The sequence below is a fragment of the Sesamum indicum genome, unplaced genomic scaffold (assembly GCF_000512975.1).
Source record: "Sesamum indicum cultivar Zhongzhi No. 13 unplaced genomic scaffold, S_indicum_v1.0 scaffold00208, whole genome shotgun sequence".
In the NCBI taxonomy this organism is placed as follows: domain Eukaryota; kingdom Viridiplantae; phylum Streptophyta; class Magnoliopsida; order Lamiales; family Pedaliaceae; genus Sesamum; species Sesamum indicum.
Window position 1 is genome coordinate 73,272 of NW_011628102.1, and position 24,055 is coordinate 97,326.

The window sequence follows — 24,055 nt, forward strand, 5'->3', positions numbered from 1 at the left end:
AGATTAATTAATATAACTGCACCCGTCTCTTAACTAAGTGTCTGTTAGTTATATAGATACATAAGATACGCTAGTTAATACAACTACGTGCCTCTTAGTTAAGTAGATACAGAAGATACGGTAGTTAATATAACAATACATGTCTCTTAACTACGTGTATTTTAGTTTAAGTAGATATAGAATAGACGTTAGTTAATATAATTATGGTAGTCATAGTTTAGTAGATAAAGAAAGAATGTAAGTTAATTTAAGTATACGTGTCTTTCTGTCAAGTAGACACAGATATATTGAAATCAACATGACACTATTTCATAGACATGTATATAGTTATAAATAATATGGAAGTACTTCTACGTTATAAGAGTAACCAACCGTTTGCTTTCATCATGTAACAAACAATATATTTCGACATAAAATTATAAAATTTATGATCTTCTTTTAGCCACGCTGCACCGTATAATCCATCATTCATGATATGAATGTTTAGAGAGAAATTTTATTTATTTTCAAAAAGTAGTTCGTGAAGTTATAAATTATTTAAGCGACATCAAAGTTATATGTCCTAAATATTGTGTTATTAAAATATTATCCATTTGATTCAAATGTATATATTTTTTCTACAAGAGTTCTAATTATTTGTGTTCCAAGAAATACAATTTACTTGCACTAATTTCCTAACCAGATTTTTTTCTTCTTAGTTTTATTTCCATGAGAAGGTGAACGACGTTGCAACGTTCATCATGTACCGCGTGATTTACTAGGCTCTGGTGAGCACTTACTCTCATGCATCTTCAAAACTTCTAAAATTTCATTTAAAAATCATAATATGCATCCTTACTATCACTAAAATTTGAGCAGATTTGACAAGGCAGGTGAATACTCTGATCATGAACATAACATGCAGCCTTCTTCCATATCGCAATTCTATGTTGAAAACTCAATAGCTATCATGTTCATCTGGGAGCAAGAGAGTTATGGAATGCCTGATTCAATCTCCATTGGAAGTGGTCTCTGACTGTTATAGAATTATGTTGCTCAACTGTCGTTTCTGTAATGGGTGCTTTGTGGTCCTTGATTTTGCTGATTCTCTTTTTCATGAAATGATAATCTCATTTTCCTTTGAAAAAAAAAAGATATATGATATTACTTATCAGTTGAGTAATATTGATCAAGATAAAGTTTATATATATTGATTAAAAAAAATCAAAGCAATCGTAAGTAAAAAGTGTTTTTTTCCCTTTCTTTCACAAGTTTGAAAACAAGGGAAATACTTTAAAAGATTTAACAAAAACTTTTATTAAATCAAACTACGAATAAATACATTTTTAGGATCGTGTAAACTCTTTCTCTTTCTATACTTTTATTTTTGTTCTTGTATAGATAACTCTTTTCTCTCCCTTATCCATTTTTTTTCATCACCGTAATTTTTTCATTTTTTCTATCTTTCTTTTTTTATTTAATATAATTCTCTTGTTTTTTACGCACGTATTTAAGTGTGCAATACACACTAGTTCGATTTTATAATTTAACTATCTTGTAAATTTAAAAATGATTAATAAATAATGGCTTCGATTTCTTCCATATTCCGTGGCCGTGGGCTATCTCTCTCTATATGTGTGTATATATAACATATATTATTATACTAGATAGTATATTTTTATTTTTTAATTTATTTGTTTATTTATGTATAAAATATTTGTGTACATATAGAGTATATAATTAAAAATATCTAATCTGGCAATCCATTTCAAGATATTGTATTTAGAAAGTTGATTTAGGTGCAAAGATAATGTATGCAACTTGCAAAATGCATTACATTAAATGGTGGAAGTTAGGTCTCAGCAAAAGGATTTTATTTAATTTAGAAATTTTCTATTTTATTATTCGCTAATTGTTAACTTAATTAAAAATTTAAATTCGTGGTTCATATATTGGGTTTTGGAAATTCTATATATATATACGACCACTCAAGAGAAATCATCATTTATTTAATTTCTCCTCATTCTTATGCAGATATTAGAAATATCTCATACCTAGTCATGAATTAATTATAAATATTTGTACATAATAAAAACACATATCCGTACACAATTAAAATGCATATTAATTATCTATGATCATACGGCCAATTAATGATCTAGATGCTTTTAATAATTAATACATTTTTTAGTCGCATTTGCTTACAAAAAATAATCGATAAGTACTTTTTATTTTAAGTTGAAATTTATTTGATTACTTATATTTGAATAATTACACATGAAGTTTAAAATTTTGTATTGAACTAGCAAGAGCATCACAGTTAATTTAGTATCCACACCCTAATAGCAGAAATAGAAAATATTGAATACAGTCTACATACTTACATTTTAATTTCAATATTAGGCCTTACTAAAAATCTATTAAATTGCATACATATTTGCAGGATATTATTGAAAAGTCATTTTATGATGAATATGATTTACTATACTTACTATTTATGCGGTAAATTAATTATATATAGTTAGTGAGCAGTTATTAAATAAAATTATATGGTGGACCCTTTTTTAATATAAAAGTAATTTTTTTGTGATTTAGTTATTCAAATTATTGCAACATTACAAATATTTCAAATTTGGACACAATTTCATGTGTCATAAATATATTTTTATTACTCATTAGTTGCTTACTCACTCTCTTGTCATTGTCTCTTGCATTCTCTCCCTCCCCTACCCCCACACACACACATCTTCCGAAAAATTCTTTGTGCACAGGAGAAAAGATGGAGTACGGGTCAAACCAAGAAAGCAATGTAGATCTTCTCAATGATTCAACTACATTCAACTTTCAATTTTATATAGTTTTGTATAAACTCTAACCAATATTAATTTCTCACCTTGTAGACAATACTTGAGAGAGATAACTTCTATGGATGTTGGAGAATTAATGGTGTGCTCTTTCCCGGGCCGTTGAATTCCCACCACCGTCACAAGTGCCTCAAAGAGTTCACAAGGTATTGTAGATCATTCTTTCATTTTGTTTCTTTTTTTTTTTCGTCAAAAAACAAATTTACATGTGAGTGATCTTCACTCTTCTTCATTTGTTTAGATCTTTTATTCTAAATATAAATTTTATAAGATGTTCAGACTTAAAACTGAAAATGCTCAATCTTGAAGGTGGAAAGACAATTCTTTTGGCTTTCCCTTTGAATTTCAAATAAAGCTTTTTGAAAAGAAAAATCAAAATCAACAATTGAAACCTAAATATGTTTATTCTATTAATGATTTAACCTTCTATGATTTTGTAAGTCACAACATATATATATATATACACATATATATAGAAAAAAAATACAATGTTGGGCCAGATTCTTAGGGGCGATGGCAATTTTAATTCAGGTCCAATTCAAAATACTGAATCAGGACAATAATCTTCAAAATATGGCAATTAAGGACAAAATACTCTAATTTTGCTCGAATTGTGCACATGATGTGCACATGACAATATAAATTTTAGGATTTCTCCAAAATTCTGTCAATTAGCTTATGCAGAAGTATTTTTTTCAACCGCTGCTTACGTAAAATTTTAAAACACGTTACCTTAGCCATGTAAGCACCACTGAAAAATTACTTTCATGTAAGCCAATTCCCCAAATTTTGGAGAAATTCCCAAATTTATGAGGTTACGTGATCATTATGTGCGCAATTTCGGCAAAATTAGGGTGTTTAGTACATAAATTGCCATTTTTCAAAAATTACTATCCTGATTTACAATTTTGAATTAGACCCAAACTAAAATTGCCACCGTCCCTAAAAAATTGGACCAAAATTATATTTCTCCCTATATATATAACCTCTAGCAAACTAGTCATAAAGTGAAGAAAAAAAAGGCGCATGAATTACAAATTTTTCTCAACATACACTTATAAGAAAACTCAATGGCTGTCATGTTGATCTAGGAACAAGAGAGTTATGAATACCTGATTCAATCTCCATTGGAAGTGGTCTCTGATTGTTTTAGAATTAAGTTAATGCTCAACTGCCCTTTCTATAATGGGTTCTTTCTGATCTTTGATGTTGCTAATTCTCTTTATCATGAAATTGTAATTTCGTTTTCCTTTGAAAAAAAAGATATATGATATAAATTTAGTATTCAATAAATTTAATAAAAAGCTTACAAATTAATCTCAAATATTATATTTTCATAACTAAAAATAAAGAACCAATAAAAAGTTAAAAAGAAATAATTACATTTAGACCCCCTCTAGAAATGTTAAATTATACTTTTCTTCAAAAAAGTTATGAAATTACAAGTGGAGCCCTTCAAAAAATCTTCATTTACACCTACTCCATTCCTTTAGGACTTGAACAAAAAATACTGATTTACCCAAAAAAATTACATAAATTTTAATTTTGCGCATGAAAAAATTCTTTCATTTTTTCCTTCATTCTATTATCTGCTAGCTTGCCTGGCCTAAAAAAATTGCCTTAAACGAGCATAATAAATTGATTTTGTAGATAGGTTGCAAAGCTACGTACTTCATGCGACTTTGATCCCTCATCCATTCACTGTCCTTCATGGCGTTCATCTCTTCTTCATCTATATAATTTACACCATCTCCATCATGTGTTATGTTCCTCTTGGGGGGTCGCGAGCCAAAGCCAACGCAAATGGCCTCTTTTCAGCGAATGAATTAATATGCTGACCATCATGTCGATTCTCAGATCTTGCACCTCCAACATTTTGTTATTAAACCTTCCCATGAAGCTTTTAAGATTCTCATCATCTCTCTGCCTAATAGTAAAGAGGTATGTAGTAGACCTCTTTGCTTTCCTCTTGCTCGCAAAGTGAAAAAAAAAATTTGAATCAACTCCTCATAAGAATCAATGGTTCCACTAACCAAATTAGTGAACTATTCTTGCGCCTTACCCTTCAAAGTAGTTGTGAATAGTTTAGCCTTGATTAGGTCTGTCGGACCGTACAGATTCATCACTAGGTCAAATGCCGCCACATGCTCCCTAGGATCCTTGGTCCCATCATACTTGGAAAGGTTAGGAAACCGAAAGCTACTATCCACGACCCCTAAAAGAATCCAATTAGTGAATGGAGAACTTCTATTTTGTGAGACGATCTCCCCGCGCTTTTTAAATTCCTCAATTTGCTTTCCTAACTTCTCTATATGGCAGTTCACATTATCTACCTCTGCGCTAGAGATGCCTGGTTGCCGTGAGATCGTCCTCTTACTCGTTACCACATTTGACAACTGTAGGGTATAACCCTCCAGTGGTATTTCTTTATCAATATAACCTACCCAACTATTACAACTGATATGGAGTATAAACTCCTCAATATTACAGGCCGAATGAAAAATACAGAAATGAATAATAGAAATAACAGGAAATAAAGAAGATAAATCTCTGTTTGAAAATGGCTCAGGATATAAAGCCAGATCCAATATAAAAGGGACACGTTCACAAAATACCGTACCCAGACTACCAAACTCTAAAACCACGGTTGCTCCTCCACACACTTTACCCAACAATCTTAGATCACACAAATCTAGAACAAATGACCGATCACCACAACCCACCACACAGTAGATTCACAACGAGTTATTTTAGAGGTGTAGAGAAGAAGAAAATAGATTTCAGTCACACGGTAGGGGAGGATGAGACTCCCTTTTATAGAGCTCATGAAAACGTCCAGGGAACTAATCTGTTAGGCAGTTTCCTTAAAGCCATTGGATTGGCTTTAGGAAACCGCCGGAGATGGGGAAGAGAAGAGGGTGTAACTGCCATAGGAGGTTACAGAGAAACAGAGGAGAGAACGGCGGAAAAAGAATGAGGGGAGAAGAATTGATTAGGGTTAGTAAGAGTAGGAAATATATAGTGGTCAAACCAGGTCGGGTTTACTGAGCTGGGTCGGGTCCGGGTAGAGGGCCTCCAAGTGGTTTTGGGTTTGGTATGTGGGCCTCCAAGTTATGGGCTTGGAGTTTACTTGGGTTTGGTATGTGGGCCTCCAAGTTATGGGCTTGGAGTTTACGGATTTGGGCCATAATGTTTAACATATCCCACCTTGGACCAAATACCAATAGGGTAGGTCAGGGGTTTATGGATCTGGTTTTCTCATCATTGACAGGAAATACTCCATGGATGTACCTGCAACTGAAACACTAAAGACAAGGAGATTAATATTAGTCAGGATTTAACAAGAGTATTTTTAAACACTTACTGAACTTTTCTATGGGCAAGCACTTAGTGCCCATGTCTGCAGGATTTTCGTCTGAGCTGATTTTTTCTAATTTTATCTCATTCTTTCCCACAATATCGCGAATAAAGTGATACCTAACCTCTATATGCTTTGTTCTATCATGAAAAATGGGGTTTTTACACAATTGAATAGACAATTGACTACCAGAGAGAATCACAGGTTTTTCCTTTAAGAAAGCAATTTCTTTTCAAAGCCCACTAAGCCATAATGCTTCTTTCAAAGTTTCAGTAGTAGCAATCTATTCAACTTCAGTTGTAGATAAAGCAACAATATGTTGAAGTTGGGATTTCCAACTGATGCATGAGCCACAGAGAGTAAACATGTAAGAAGTGGTGGATTTACCACTATCTCTGTCGTTTGCATAATTTGAATCCACATAACCAACAAGGTGTGCATGTGCAGAATATTTAGAGAATGTAATGCCAAAGTTTTCAGATCCACACAAATATCTAAGTAACCATTTCAAAGCTTCCCAGTGAGGAGAACCTGGGTTAGACATGTATCTACTAAGACAGCTAATAGCATAAGCAACATCAGGCCTCGTGCATACCATCAAAAACATAATGGAGCTAATTACATTTGAATAAGGAATCTTATCCATCTTTTGTATTTCACTATCTGTTTTAAGGCATTGATTTTTACATAATTGAAAATGGGCAGCCAAGGGGACAGAAGTGGGTTTTGCATTTTCCATGAAAAACTTTTTGAGGATAGTCAAAAGATATGATTTCTGATTTAAGAGAATAGAAGATGTATTTTTATCCCTAACAATACTCATACCAAAAGTTTTTTTTGCATTGCCAAGATCTTTCATTTCAAAAGCTTTGCATAGATCTTTTTGTAAGACATGAATAAGTTGTAAACTAGGACTAGCAATCAACATGTCATCAACATATAGTACCAAAAAAATAGGAGTATTATCTACATACTTGAAATAAAGGCAATGATCATAATTACTCCTAACGAATTTTAAGGACAGCATGAATACATCAAATTTTTTGTTCCATTAACAAGGGGATTGCTTCAGTCCATATACCGATTTTTTCAACAAGCACACATAATCAGGTTTAGACATATCAGAAAAACCAAAGGGTTGATTCATGTAAATGTTTTCATCCAAATCTCCATGTAAAAACGCAGTTTTAACATCCATTTGTTTTAATTCCCAGTCATAGTGTGCAGTGAGAGCAAGTATAATGCGAACTGTAGTGTATTTTACAACTGGTGACAAAATTTCATTATAGTCTATGCCTTCTTTTTGTGTGAATCCCTTAGCAACTAGTCTAGCCTTGTATTTTATGGGATTTTCCTGTTTTATCTTGAATAACCATTTACAATCAACAACAGAAGCATTTTTTGGTTTAGGAACAAGGATCCAAGTTTTGTTATCTTTTAGTGATTTCATTTCTTCTTTCATAGCACTAAGCCATTTTTCAGATTTTAAGGCTTCTTCGACACTATATGGTTCTCCTAGTTCGGTATTTAGGCTTGTGTGAAAATCCCTAAGTTTTGAGGGTATCCTAGTTTGTCTTCTATCCCTATCTCTAGCAAGTTGGTAGTTGTCTAGGGGGTTGATTAAAGGATTTGTATTTCCTATGTTTCCGAGATTTTCTGCATTTTGTTCTTGATTATTCTCTAATCCCTCCCCTTCATGGTTATCCTCTATGTCTACTTTGTTAAAGGTGGTTTTCTTTTCTATGGGTTGAGTCTTTTCTAAGCATGGCATCTCATTTTCGTTAAAGGTAACGTCTCTACTGATTAGAACTTTAAAACCTGGTTGACTCCTAACCCACAATCTGTAACCTTTTACCTCTTCGGGATAACCAATAAAAACACATTTAAGGGATCTAGGTTCAAGTTTATCAGAATTTTGGTAAACAAAAGCAGAACCTTCAAACACACGTAAGGGAGATAAATCAGGCAATTTTCCATTCCACATAAATTCAGGAGTTTTACCAGATAATGGCACAAAAGGAGACATATTTATCAGATGTGCAGCAGTTAAAACAGCTTCTCCCCAAAACGGTTTAGGCAAACCAGAACTAATCAATAGGCATCTTACTTTTTCAAGTAGAGTACGATTCATACGTTCAACGACTCCATTTTGTTGAGGAGTATAAGGATTAATCTTATGCTTTTTTATACAAAACTTACACACATTTCAGAGAAATGTTGATTACAGAACTCTAGACCATTATCAGTTCTAAGTGATTTCAACTTCTTAATAGTTTGGTTTTCAACAAGGATTTTTCATTTTTCAAACTTATCAAAAACTTCTGATTTATGCTTCATCAAGAAAACAAACACTTTACAGGAATAGTTATCAATGATTGACAGAAAATATCGATTACCACCATGAGTAGGCACATTTGATGGACCCCATACATCGGCATGAACATAATCTAGAATGCATGTGGACATAGATGGATTTGGGGATGGGGATGCAGGGAAATGAACTCTATGATGCTTACCCATGACACATTCATCACAAAAATTCAATTTGTCAATCTTATCACTCAAAATTCCATCTTTCTTTAAGAATTCAAGCCCTTTCATGCTAATGTGTCCAAGCCATTTATACCATAAAGTGGTTTTATTGTTTTCAAAAACAGATACAGCAATATTGTCATATGTAGCAGTGCAGATGTAAAGGTTTCGTATTCGTTCAGCTTTAAAGACAATCAAAGAGCCTTTCATAATTTTCATGAAACCTTTACCCCACCTTCCTTCTAACCCTTCTTCTTCTAATGTAGCACACGATATAAGGTTATGACTTAAGTCAGGAACATATCTGACATTTTTCAAAATCATTTTATAACCTTCTTCAAAACATAATGAGATGTCACCAAGACCCTTAATTTCGCATTTCTTCTCATTAGCCATGGACACAAAGCCATGTTTATATCTCAAATTTGTAAAAATGTCTTTGAAAGGACTCATATGAAATGTGCAACCAGAATCAATCAATCATTCATGCATGTCAAAAGAATTCACAGAGTTTGCTTCATATACAACAAAAACTTCACCATTTGATTCAATGTCTCTCTTTCTCATTTTTTATTTTTTCTCTTTGTTGCTGTACACACACATAACACACAACACAAATCATAGTGTAAATTGCAACTTTTTGGTGGAAAGAGAAAAAGAAACAGAGGTACGAAAAACTGTAATTTTAATTTTTATTAATTCATATAATTATATTATTTAATTAATTTATTTGTTAAATATTATATTTATATTAAGTGATGTACCATTTAACCGGAATATTTTACGAGTTTGGTTATTTAAAATAGTGTCAAATTAAATATCACATCGAATATAAAAATGATATCGTTGGTTAATTAGATTATTAAATTTATTAGATTTGAATGTTGTTATAGCCAATTTATACAATTCTATCGGAATTGTTAACCAAATACACAATTCTACGTATTGTTATTTAATTAAATTGTATAATAGTGGGAAATTGATAGAAAATTCATAGAAATATTCCGAAAATTATATTTAATAAATGGTATATTAATAAAGAGGAAAAACGAAGATTTGTATTTCGATAGAAATGAAATATTAAAGAATTATTAGAAATTATACAAATGATATTCAATATTATATTTAAAAAAAATTACGATATTCTCGATATATTAATTGTGTGTGGTATAACTCATTATAGAATACGGGGGTAAAGTGAAAAGACCAAACCACTACCTGTTGGATAGATAAAAGCGTATAAGGTCAAGGTAAGTAAATAATTGGTATTATCTATATATGTTCTCTTTATTTGTGGTATTACTATTATAATAATTTGTGGTTCATGCTGACATTGATTTTTTTGAAAATATATGAGTAGTGAATGATTTGATTTGACTGACGATATTGTGTATGTGGAATGAGAAAATACGTTGAAATACTATGTTTGTTGTTTGATGTGTTGTGGATGTCTGAAAATGAGAATATGTTGATATATTGTTTTACGTTACTAGTTGCTTACAAGAATGGTGATATGTGAAAATGAGAGAGTGGTGGAAATTGAAGGTAATTGTGGTGTGAATACCCCTTGATGTATTGAAAAGTCTATAAGGTGAAATGATATGAAAAGAGCGATACTGCGATATGAAAGAAATATGATATGAAAAGAGCGATGTTGCGATATGAAAGAAATATGATATAAAAAGAGCGATGCTGCGGTATGAAAAAAAAAATGATATGAAAAGAGCTATGTGCGAGTGGGAAAAACACGATATCACCTTCTGGTAAGCAAACTAGGAAATATGGAATTTGATTGATTGTTTTATTGTGAGATAGCTACGTGATGTACTACAGTTGATTATGTTGGAATTAAATTGACTGTAATCCATGCATATTGCCTACTTGTCCTGTTTGGGCTATGTTTGATATACATATATAGATAGGCCTGGTTATTTACTTACTGAGTGGCAGGCTCATCCCTCTGCTAACATTTTCTTTCATGAGTAGATTTTGAGGTGTCTGACTGTTGAAGGCTAGGTCTACGTGCTATACTCAGGCAGGTTGGGCCAGTATGCAGTTTTCTCCTCTTTGTCAGTTAGAGTATAAATCGTATTTTGTTTCTATAAAGAGAACGTAGGAGTGGAGATTAACTGTGATGGATTACTTGTTGTGTTTGATTTGTATATATGACGTTGTGGGTTGATTATTTCGTTATGACGTTGGGCTTACGTATGCAAATTGATTAGATGATTATGTACAAATTTATATATATGAACACAGAGATTACTTTAAGTAAAATGTTTAGGGAAGATATAGCCCTAGTAGCGTTAGGGGGTGCTACATAGACTGTCAAAAAAATAGTTAACGATTTTTAGATTTACAAAATAGTTAAATTATAATATAGAACTAGTGTGTATTGCACACTTAAATATGTGTGTAGGTGATGAAAAAAATGGATTAGGGAGGAAAAAGAGTTATCTATAAAAGAACAAAAATAAAAGTGTAGAGAGAGAAAGAGTTTACTATGTTTGAGGAAAAAGTCTATAAAAGAACAAAAATAAAAGTGTAGAGAGAGAAAGAGTTTACACGATCCTAAAAAAGTATTTATTTTGTTTTTTTATTTAATAAAAGTTGTTTTTAAATCTTTGTAAGTATTTCCCTTGTTTTCAAAATTGTGAAAGAAAGGGAAAAAAAACACTTTTTACCTATAATTGCTTTGATTTTTTTAATGAATAAACTTTATTTTGATCAATATTATGTTCATTATCATATTAAACTTCATATTCATAATGTTAACATTCTAGTTTTTTCTTTTATTGCATTAGTTGATATTATTTTTATAGTATTCACACACATTTCGGGTCTAAATTGATTACAAGACAAGAAATAATATGGACCGAATGAGATTTATTATTTTGTGATTTACAATCTCTGAATTCAAGTAACCCCCTGATTCTTCTTTAAGAATGTCTTGAATCGGGGATGTGATGTGATCTCCCTCAGATTTTTAGAAGGCTATCGCATGCTACCTTGAAATATTGTATCAAAGTCTTGTGGTTGTAGAGTTTTGTCGTGGCAGAAAGCATTTGGACTTGCACTTGCTTTGAATTTGCTACGTGTGTGTGTGTGTATGTGTGTCATGACTTGTGAGAGGTGAACATCCCTTTTTATAGGCGTCAGTAGAGATTTAGACAGCTTGAACACATTTCCTTGGACTTGTATATTATGGGTTTTAGCATGAGCTAATTTCCTAGTGGGCTGCATTTGAATATGCATCTGGCCCAACTTAGCCAATACAAAATAAAAGAAATAACTTTATGTATATTCTGAATTTATATATAAGGACACATATGACCCAGATTCAGTATGGGCTCATGAATTTATTGTCTTGAAAATATAAAAAATTCAGATTTAGTATGTACTTTTATTTGAAAATATAATTATTAGTCAATTTATTTGGACTTTAACTGATTATTTATCCCAAAATATTTTGACGTCAACATATCGTATAAAAAATGCGAATTAAGTTGTTGTTAGAATTAAATATGCATATTCGTCCGTGAAAGTGTTATTTAATTCAATGTTGACTTTTTCTATTAGAATTTGATGTTGTAATAGTAAACTAATAATTATCTATTCATAATTAAATATGAAATGTATTAATTGAAATAATGTTTTGAGGATAAATTTAATTTGCACACTTGAATTATGCAATGAGTATTAAACACCACTCTAATTACCAAATGTACCAACCCCCCTCCCTCGTTAATTCTTGATTTGGTGGTTGAATACCATAATTGCCCTTGAAGTCAAATGTTGGAATTTATAGTAATGATATTACAATATACACACATAATGGATAAATTTTAGTTTGAAGTCGCGTTTTGTTGTAAAGTAAAAGCCAAAATGCGGTTTCAATTCAGAGTTGGGAAAAAAGTGCTTGGTAAAGTTGGTGATGGTGGAGGGTTCATTTCTCCTTGAAAAAGAGCAACTTCTCTAACAGTTTTTACTTTATGTTTAATTTTTCAATTTAATTAATTTCACATAAATATTCAACCTTAAACAAATTTCTAAAATTGAGATTTTATTATTTGAATGGGCATGTAACTCCCCTTTAGAGTGAGAAGAGTGATAGTGCAAAAATCCGTGGAGGGTGTCATTTCGATTAATGATAATAAAGTATAAATACAAGTTTCTCTTTTACTTCCTTTTCTTTCTTTTTGGTGGAGCTTATATAGTGGTTGGTCCTTCACTGCAGTATAGGTAAGCAGCTTGGATTGTGTTGTGTTGCCTTTTTGAATCTGGACTCCTTTTAGGACTTCGTTCATTTAAGTCATTCTGTTGGTAATCAATACATTTGAATCTGTACAGTTATCTAAGTTTCATACATAATCCCCTTAAACCTGGACTAATTTCTAGGTCGAAGCATTAGAAAAATTAAAACTACTTACCATATCATCCTCAATCACTTAATAATGAAAAGTACCATTTAATATCAGTTATATAATATACCATTTTTAAGAATGTCAATATTTCTTTCCTAAGTTAATTTTTAAGAAAGGGAGTTGGCAACGCACACAAGGGAAAGATCCAGGCTAATCTCTTTGTTTTGCCATTTTTGAAACAAAAATGTACATTATTTTTTCGATTAATTACATTTTGTCAAATGAAAATGGTGAAGTTTTTGTCCATTGAATCAAATGGTGAAGTTTTTGTTGTATATGAAGCAAACTCTGTGAATTCTTTTGACATGCATGAATGATTGATTGATTCTGGTTGCACATTTCATATGAGTCCTTTCAAAGACATTTTTACATATTTGAGATATGAGCATATTGGCTTTGTGTCCATGGCTAATGAGAAAAAATGCGAAATTAAGGGTCTTGGTGACATCTCATTATGTTTTGAAGAAGGTTATAAAATGATTTTGAAAAATGTCAGATATGTTCCTGACTTAAGTCATAACCTTATATCGTGTGCTGCATTAGAAGAAGAAGGGTTAAAAGGAAGGTGGGGTAAAGGTTTCATGAAAATTATGAAAGGCTCTTTGATTGTTTTTAAAGCTGAACGAAAACGAAACCTTTACATCTGCACTGCTACATATGACAATATTGCTGTATCTGTTTTTGAAAACAATAAAACCACTTTATGGCATAAAAGGCTTGGACACATTAGCATGAAAGGGCTTGAAATCTTAAGAAAGATGGATTTTAAGTGATAAGATTGACAAATTGGATTTTTGTGATGAATGTGTCATGGGTAAGCATCATAGAGTTCATTTCGCTTCATCCCCATCCCCAAATCCATCTATGTCCACATGCATTCTAGATTATGTTCATGCCGATGTATGGGGTCCATCAAATGTGCCTACTCATGGTGGTAATCGATATTTTCTATCAATCATTGATAACTATTCCTGTAAAGTGTTTGTTTTCTTGATGAAGCATAAATCAGAAGTTTTTGATAAGTTTGAAAAATGGAAAATCCTTGTTGAAAACCACACTACTAAGAAGTTGAAATCACATAGAACTGATAATGGTCTAGAGTTCTGTAATCAACATTTTTCTGAAATGTGTGATAAGTTTGGTATAAAAAAGCATAAGATTAATCCTTATACTCCTCAACAAAATGGAGTCGCTGAACGTATGAATCGTACTCTACTTGAAAAAGTAAGATGTCTATTGATTAGTTCTGGTTTGCCTAAATCGTTTTGGGAGAAGCTGTTTTAACTGCTGCACATCTGATAAATATGTCTCCTTCTGTTCCATTATCTGGTAAAACTCCTGAATTTATGTGGAATGGAAAATTGCCTGATTTATCTCCCTTACGTGTGTTTGGATGTTCTGCTTTTGTTTACCAAAATTCTGATAAACTTGATCCTAGATCCCTTAAATGTGTTTTTATTGGTTATCCCGAAGGGGTAAAAGGTTACAGATTGTGGGTTAGGAGTCAACCAGGTTTTAAAGTTCTAGTCAGTAGAGACGTTACCTTTAACGAAAATGAGATGCCATGCTTAGAAAAGACTCAACCCATAGAAAAGGAAACCACCTTTAACAAAGTAGACATAGAGGATAACCAAGGAGGGGAGGGATTAGAGAATAATCAAGAACAAAATGCAGAAAATCTCGAAAACATAGGAAATACAAATCCTTTAATCAACCCCCTAGACAACTACCAACTTGCTAGAGATAGGGATAGAAGACAAATTAGGATACCCTCAAAACTTAGGGATTTTCACACAAGCCTAAATACCGAACTAGGAGAACCATCTAGTGTCGAAGAAGCCTTAAAATCTGAAAAATGGCTTAGTGCTATGAAAGAAGAAATGAAATCACTAAAAGATAACAAAACTTGAATCCTTGTTCCTAAACCAAAAAATGCTTCTATTGTTGATTGTAAATGGTTATTCAAGATAAAACAGGAAAATCCCATAAAATACAAGACTAGATTAGTGGCTAAGGGATTCACACAAAAAGAAGGCATAGACTATAATGAAATTTTCTCACCAGTTGTAAAATACACTACAGTTTGCATTATACTTGCTCTCACTGCACACTATGACTGGGAATTAAAACAAATGGATGTTAAAACTGCGTTTTTACATGGTGATTTGGATGAAAATATTTACATGAATCAACCCTTTGGTTTTTCTGATATGTCTAAACCTGATTATGTGTGCTTGTTGAAAAGTTCCCTATATGGACTGAAGCAATCCCCTCGTCAATGGAACAAAAGATTTGATGTATTCATGCTGTCCTCAAAATTCACTAGGAGTAATCACGATCATTGCCTTTATTTCAAGTATGTAGATAATACTCCTATTTTTTTGGTACTATATGTTGTTGACATGTTGATTGCTAGTCCTAGTTTACAACTTATTCATGTCTTACAAAAAGATTTATGCAAAGCTGTTGAAATGAAAGATCTTGGCAATGCAAAACAAATTCTTGGTATGAGTATTGTTAGGGATAGAAATACATCTTCTATTCTCTTAAATCAGAAATCATATCTTTTGACTATCCTCAAAAAGTTTTCCATGGAAAATGCAAAACCCACTTCTGTTCCCTTGGCTGCCCATTTTCAATTATGCAAAAATCAATGCCCTAAAACAGATAGTGAAATACAGAAGATGGATAAGATTCCTTATTCAAATGTAATTAGCTCCATTATGTTTTTAATGGTAAGTACGAGGCTTGATGTTGCTTATGCTATTAGTTGTCTTAGTAGATACATGTCTAACCCAGGTCCTCCTCACTGGGAAGCTTTGAAATGGTTACTTAGATAATTGTGTGGATCTGAAAAAATTGGCATTACATTCTCTAAATATTCTGCACATGCACACCTTGTTGGTTATGTGGATTCAAATTATGCAAACGACAGAGATAGTGGTAAATCCACCACTTCTTACTTGTTTACTCTCTGTGGCTCATGCATGAGTTGGAAATCCCAACTTTAACATATTGTTGCTTTATCTGCAATTGAAGCTGAATACATTGCTACTACTGAAGCTTTCAAAGAAGCATTATGGCTTAGTGGGCTTTTAAAAGAAATTGGTTTCTTGAAGGAAAACCCTGTGATTCTCTCTGATAGTCAATCGTCTATTCAATTGTGTAAAAATCCCATTTTTCATGATAGAACAAAGCATATAGATGTTAGGTATCACTTTATTCGCGATATTATGGGAAAGAATGAGATAAAATTAGAAAAAATCAGCTCAGACGAAAATCCTGCAGACATGGGCACTAAGTGCTTGGCCAGAGAAAAGTTCAGTAAGTGTTTAAAAATACTCCTGTTAAATCCTGACTAATATTAATCTCCTTGTTTTTAGTGTTTCAGCTGCAGGTACATCCATGGAGTATTTCCTGGCAATGATGAGAAAACCAGATCCATAAACCCCTGACCTATCCTATTGGTATTTGGTCCAAGGTGGATTATGTTAAACATTATGGCCCAAATCCGTAAACTCCAAGCCTATAACTTGGAGGCCCACATACCAAACCCAAAACCACTTGGAGGCCCTCTACCCGGACCCGACCCACCTCAGTAAACCCGACCCGGTTTGACCACTATATATTTCCTACTCTTACTAACCCTAATCAGTTCTTCTCCCCTCATTCTTTTTCCGCCATTCTCTCCTCTGTTTCTCTGTAACCTCCTATGGCAGTTACAGCCTCTTCTCTTCCCCATCTTCGGCAGTTTCCTAAAGCCAATCCAATGGCTTTAAGGAAACTGCCTAACAGATTAGTTCCCTGGACGTTTTCATGAGCTCTATAAAAGGGAGTCTCATCCTCCCCTACCGTGTGACTGAAATCTATTTTCTTCTTCTCTACACCTCTAAAATAACTCGTTGTGAATCTACTGTGTGGTGGGTTGTGGTGATCGGTCATTTGTTCTAGATCTGTGTGATCTAAGTTTGTTGGGTAAAGTGTGTGGAGGAGCAACCGTTGTTTTAGAGTTTGGTAGTCTGGGTACGGTATTTTGTGACCGTGTCCCTTTTATATTAGATCTGGCTTTATATCCTGAGCCATTTTCAAACAGAGATTTATCTTCTTTATTTCCTGTTATTTCTATTATTATCTTCTTTATTTCCTGTTATTTCTATTATTCATTTCTGTATTTTTCATTCGGCCTGTAATATTGAGGAGGTTATACTCCATATCAGTTGTAATAGTTGGGTAGGGTATATTGATAAAGAAATACCACTGGAGGGTTATACCCTACAGTTATCAAATGTGGTAACAAGTAAGAGGACGATCTCACGGCAACCAGGCATCTCTAGCGCAGAGGTAGATAATGTCAGCTGACAGATAGAGAAGTTAGGAAAGCAAATTGAGGAATTTAAGAAGCGAGGGGAGATCGTCTCACAAAATAGAAGTTCTCCATTCACTAATTGGATTCTTTTAGAGGTCGTGGATAGTAGCTTTCGGTTTCCTAACCTTTCCAAGTATGATGGGACCAAGGATCCTAGGGAGCATGTGGCGGCATTTGACCTAGTGATGAATATGTACTGTCCGACAGACCTAATCAAGGCTAAACTATTCGTAACTACTTTGAAGCGCAAGAATAGTTCACTAATTTGGTTAGTGGAACCATTGATTCTTATGAGAAGTTGATTCAAATTTTTTTTTTCACTTTGCGAGCAAGAGGAAAGGAAAGAGGTCTGCTACATGCCTCTTTACTATTAGGCAGAGAGATGATGAGAATCTTAAAAGCTTCATGGGAAGGTTTAATAACAAAATGTTGGAAGTGCAAGATCTGAGAATCGACATGATGGTCAGCATATTAATTCATTCGCTGAAAAGAGGCCATTTGCGTTGGCTTTGGCTCGCGACCCCCCAAGAGGAACATAACACATGATGGAGATGGCGTACAATTACATAGATGAAGAAGAGATGAACGCCATGAAGGACAGTGAATGGATGAGGGATCAAAGTCGCATGAAGTACGTAGCTTTGCAACCTATCTACAAAATCAATTTATTATGCTCGTTTAAGGCAATTTTTTTAGGCCAGGCAAGCTAGCAGATAATAGAATGAAGGAAAAAATGAAAGAATTTTTTCATGCTACAGCACAATGTAAACACCTCTTATAGAGTGTTGCATTTTTTGGCGCCAATTTTTACCTTAAAAAAGGCCAAAAAAGTCTATTTCACATGTAACAACTGAAGTAAATAGATTGTCCATTCTTCCATTTAAATTTGATGGTAAATGAGGTTTGGGACTAAGTTGGAAACTTTTCTTTAAAAAATGGGATGAAAGAGAAAATCATGTAAAGTATGGGATGAAAAGTAAAAGGTCCATTTTTTACGGGACCAAAAAGATAATTTATCCCAAAAAATATTATATAAGTATTTAATTTCATCCCCCATTTGACATTTTTATGTTATTATTTTACACTTATAAGAAAAAAAATATAATGATGTTAACCTCATTCCATATATATATTGTACTTGTCACATTCTAAGTATAAAAAATATATATGTTAAACGAAGGGCAAAATTAAAATTTATGTAATTTTTTTGGGTAAATCAGTATTTTTTGTTCAAGTCCTAAAGGAATGGAGTAGGTGTAAATGAAGATTTTTTGAAGGGCTCCACTTGTAATTTCAGAACTTTTTTGAAGAAAAGTATAATTCAACATTTCTAGAGGGGGTCTAAATATAATTATTTCTTTTTAACTTTTAATTGGTTCTTTATTTTTAGTTATGATAAAATAATATTTGAGATTAATTTGTGAGCTTTTTATTAAATTTATTGAATACTAAATTTATATCCTATATCTTTTTTTTCAAAGGAAAATAAAATTACAATTTCATGAAAAAGAGAATTAGCAACATCAAAGATCAGAAAGAACCCATTATAGAAAGGGCAGTTGAGCATCAACATAATTCTAAAACAATCAGAGACCACTTCCAATGGAGATTGAATCAGGCATTCATAACTCTCTTGTTCCTAGATCAACATGACAGCCATTGAGTTTTCTTACAAGTGTATGCTGAGAACAATTTGTAATTCATGCCCCTTTTTTTTTTTTCACTTTATGACTAGTTTGCTAGAGGTTATATATAGGGACAAATATAATTTTGGTCCAATTTTTTAGGTTTGGTGGCAATTTTAGTTTGGGTCTAATTCAAAATTGTAAATCAGGATAGTAATTTTTGAAAAATGGCAATTTATGGACTAAACACCCTAATTTTGTCGAAATTGTGCACATAATGTGCACGTAACCTCATAAATTTGGGAATTTTTCCAAAATTTGGGGAATTGGCTTACATGAAAGTAATTTTTCAGTGGTGCTTACATGGCTAAAGTAACGTGTTTTAAAATTTTACGTAAGCAGCGGTTGAAAAAAATACTTCTGCATAAGCTAATTAGCCGAATTTTGGAGGAATTCTAAAATTTATATTGTCATGTGCACATCATGTGCACAATTCGAGCAAAATTAGAGTATTTTGTCCTTAATTGCCATATTTTGAAGATTATTGTCCTGATTCAGTATTTTGAATTGGATCTGAATTAAAATTGCCATCGCCCCTAAGAATCTGGCCCAACATTGTATTTTTTCCTATATATATGTGTATATATATATATATGTTGTGACTTATAAAATCATAGAAGGTTAAATGATTAATAGAATAAACATATTCAGGTTTCAATTGATGATTTTGATTTTTCTTTTCAAAAAGCTTTATTTGAAATTCAAAGGGAAAGCCAAAAGAATTGTCTTTCCACCTTCAAGCTTGAGCAATTTTTCAGTTTTAAGTCTGTACATCTTATAAAATTTATATTTAGAATAAAAGATCTAAACAAATGAAGAAGAGTGAAGATCACTCACATGTAAATTTGTTTTTTGACGAAAAAAAAAAGAAACAAAATGAAAGAAAGATCTACAATACCCTGTGAACTCTTTGAGGCACTTGTGACGGTGGTGGGAATTCAACGGCACGGGAAAGAGCACACAATTAACTCTCCAACATCCATAGAAGTTATCTCTCTCAAGTATTGTCTACAAGGTGAGAAATTAATATTGGTTAGAGTTAATATTGTCTACATTGCTTTCTTGGTTTGACCCGTACTCCATCTTTTCTCTTTTGCACAAAGAATTTTTCGGAAGATGTGTGTGTGTGGGGGGGGCGGGGGAATGCAAGAGACAATGACAAGAGAGTGAGTAAGCAACTAATGAGTAATAAATTGTGTGTGTGTGTGTGTGTAAATTTATAAAGAGTGAATGGAACGTAGACAATTCTCACAATTTTATTTAATGATATTTACACTGACTTATATAAGATATTTTCATAACAAAGCGTCATGACGATGCCACATTAATACATCGTATTGACGTAGCACTATCCTCACTGTTTATTATCAAACACCAAATGTAGGCAAATATTTCTTAAATATAATTTTTTCCTGGTCCATGAATAGATGCCTAAAGTGAATTGCTATTTTACAAAAGATTTAAAGCCTTAAAAAAAAAAAAATTCAACAACAACAGATATGCACGACTTTAATAGAAAATATAAATATATTTATGACACATGAAATTGTGTCCAAATTTGAAATATTTGTAATGTTGAAATAATTTGAATAACTAAATCACAAAAAAATTACTTTTATATAAAAAAAGGGTCCACCATATAATTTTATTGAATAACTACTCACTAACTATATATAATTAATTTACCACATAAATAGTAAGTACAGTAAATCATATACATCATAAAATGACTTTTCAATAATATCCTGCAAATACGTATGCAATTTAATAGATTTTTAGTAAGGCCTAATATTGAAATTAAAATTTAAGTATGTAGATTGTATTCAATATTTTCTATTTCTGCTATTAGGGTGTGGATACTAAATTAACTGTGATGCTCTTGCTAGTTCAATACAAAGTTTCAAACTTCATGTGTAATTATTCGAATATAAGTAATCAAATAAAATTCAACTTAAAATAAAAAGTACTTATCGATTATTTTTTGTAAGCAAATGCAGCTACAATTTAGTCGCATATAGAAACAAATAAATGTATTAATTATTAAAAGCATCTAGATCATTAATTGGCCATACGATCATAGATAATTAATATGCATTTTTATTGTGTACGGATATGTGTTTTTATTATGTACAAATGTTTATAATTAATTCATGACTAGGTATGAGATATTTCTAATATCTGCATAAGAATGAGGAGAAATTAAATAAATGATGATTTCTCTTGAGTGGTCGTATATATATATAGAATTTCCAAAACCCAATATACGAACCACAAATTTAAATTTTTAATTAAGTTAACAATTAGCGAATAATAAAATAGAAAATTTCTAAATTAAATAAAATCCTTTTGCTGAGACCTAACTTCTACCATTTAATGTAATGCATTTTGCAAGTTACATACATTATCTTTGCACCTAAATCAACTTTCTAAATACAATATCTTGAATGGATTGCCAGATTAGATGTTTTTAATTATATACTCTATATGTACACAAACATTTTATACATAAATAAAGAAATAAATTAAAAAATAAAAATATACTATCTAGTATAATAATATATGTTATATATACACACATATAGAGAGAGACAGCCCACGGCCACGTAATATGGAAGAAATCGAAGCCATTATTTATTAATCGTTTTTAAATTTACAAGATAGTTAAATTAAAAAATCGAACTAGTGTGTATTGCACACTTAAATACGTGCGTAAAAAACAAGAGAATTGTATGAAATAAAAAAAGAAAGATACACAAAAATGAAGAAATTAGGGTGATGAAAAAAAATGAATAAGGGAGAGAAAAGAGTTATCTAAACAAGAACAAAAATTAAAGTATAGAAAGAGAAAGAGTTTACACGATCCTAAAAATGTATTTATTCGTATTTTGATTTAATAAAAGTTTTTTTTAAATCTTTTTAATTATTTCCCTTGTTTTCAAACTTGTGAAAGAAAGGGAAAAAAAACACTTTTTACGTACGATTGCGTTGATTTTTTTTAATCAATATATATAAACTTTATCTTGATCAATATTACTCAACTGATAATACTCAACTGATAAGTAATATCATATACCTTTTTTTTTTCAAAGGAAAATGAGATTATCATTTCATGAAAAAGAGAATCAGCAACATCAAGGACCCCAAAAGGAAAATGAGATTATCATTTCATGAAAAAGAGAATCAGCAACATCAAGGACCCCAAAGCACCCATTACATAAATGGCAGTTGAGCATCAACATAATTCTATAACAGTCAGAGACCACTTCCAATGGAGATTGAATCAGGTATTCCATAACTCTCTTGTTCCCAGATCAACATGATAGCCATTGAGTTTTCAACATAGAATTGCGATATGGAAGAAGGCTGCATGTTATGTTCATGATCAGAGTATTCACCTGCCTTGTCAAATCTGCTCAAATTTTAGTGATAGTAAGGATGCATATTATGATTTTTAAATGAAATTTTAGAAGTTTTGAAGATGCATGAGAGTAAGTGCTCACCAGAGCCTAGTAAATCACGCGGTACATGATGAACGTTGCAACGTCGTTCATAGAACGGATGGTTTTCTTGACCTTCTCATGGAAATAAAACTAAGAAGAAAAAAATTTGGTTAGGATATTAGTGCAAGTAAATTGTATTTCTTATAACACAAATAATTAGAACTCTTTTAGAAAAAATATATACATTTGAATCAAATAGATAATATTTTAATAACACAATATTTAGGACATATAACTTTGATGTCGCTTAAATAATTTATAACTTCACGAACTACTTTTTGAAAATAAATAAAATTTCTCTCTAAACATTCATATCATGAATGATGGATTATACGGTGCAGCGTGGCTAAAAGAAGATCATAAATTTTATAATTTTATGTCGAAATATATTGTTTGTTACATGATGAAAGCAAACGGTTGGTTACTCTTATAACGTAGAAGTACTTCCATACTGTTTATAACTATATACATGTCTATGAAATAGTGTCATGTTGATTTCAATATATCTGTGTCCACTTGACAAAAAGACACGTATACTTAAATTAACTTACATTCTTTCTTTATCTACTAAACTATGACTACCATAATTATATTAACTAACGTCTATTCTATATCTACTTAAACTAAAATACACGTAGTTAAGAGACATGTATTGTTATATTAACTACGTATCTTCTGTATGTACTTAACTAAGAAGCACGTAGTTGTATTAACTAGCGTATCTTATGTATCTATATAACTAACAGACACTTAGTTAAGAGACGGGTGCAGTTATATTAATTAATCTTCTTCAACTTAACTAAGAAACATGTGCGGTACATTAATTAATGTCCTTTTTATATCTACTGAACTAAAAGATGCATGTCGTTATATTAACTAATGTACCTTTTCAGTTTTGGTGGTTCCCGTGCGTTTTCTAACCTCAACAGTCCATCTCCCCTCCAGTCGTTCCGTCATTGACAACGAATACTTACTTTCCATCTCGGGATAGACTTCCTCCAGTATTGGGAACACCGCCCTCTGCCCAAGCTGGATTTCTTTGGCTTCCATTTTTTTTCTGTTCAAACTCTCATATGGCAGTAAAACATAATATGATGCCTTCCCGGTTGCATTCTGTGATACAAGAACAGAAGAATATATATAAGAGAGTCACACTAATTTTTGCAACTTCATACATCTCAAATTTGGTCTTATGTAGTTTCTTTTTGGTGCAGCAACAATGTTAGGAGATGAAAACTTGTACTTATCCACATTCAAATTAAATATGCAATATAAGTGTATGGTCCTTTGTTATATTAGAATGGCTTCTTTCAAGATTTTCTTATAGTGGATATAATAATGTGTGAA

At 32.0% G+C, this 24,055-nt stretch overlaps 1 long non-coding RNA gene across 1 annotated transcript; it reads right to left on the reverse strand.

Moving 5' to 3' along the window:
• Positions 1 to 22,498: 22,498 nt before the first annotated feature.
• Positions 22,499 to 23,815, reverse strand: LOC105179785. Its single transcript, XR_002286394.1, has 3 exons — positions 23,594 to 23,815; positions 22,709 to 22,798; positions 22,499 to 22,617 (listed from the first exon to the last, which is right to left on the reverse strand). It is a non-coding gene; the product is annotated as an uncharacterized LOC105179785 (long non-coding RNA).
• Between the last annotated feature and the right edge of the window lie 240 nt (positions 23,816 to 24,055).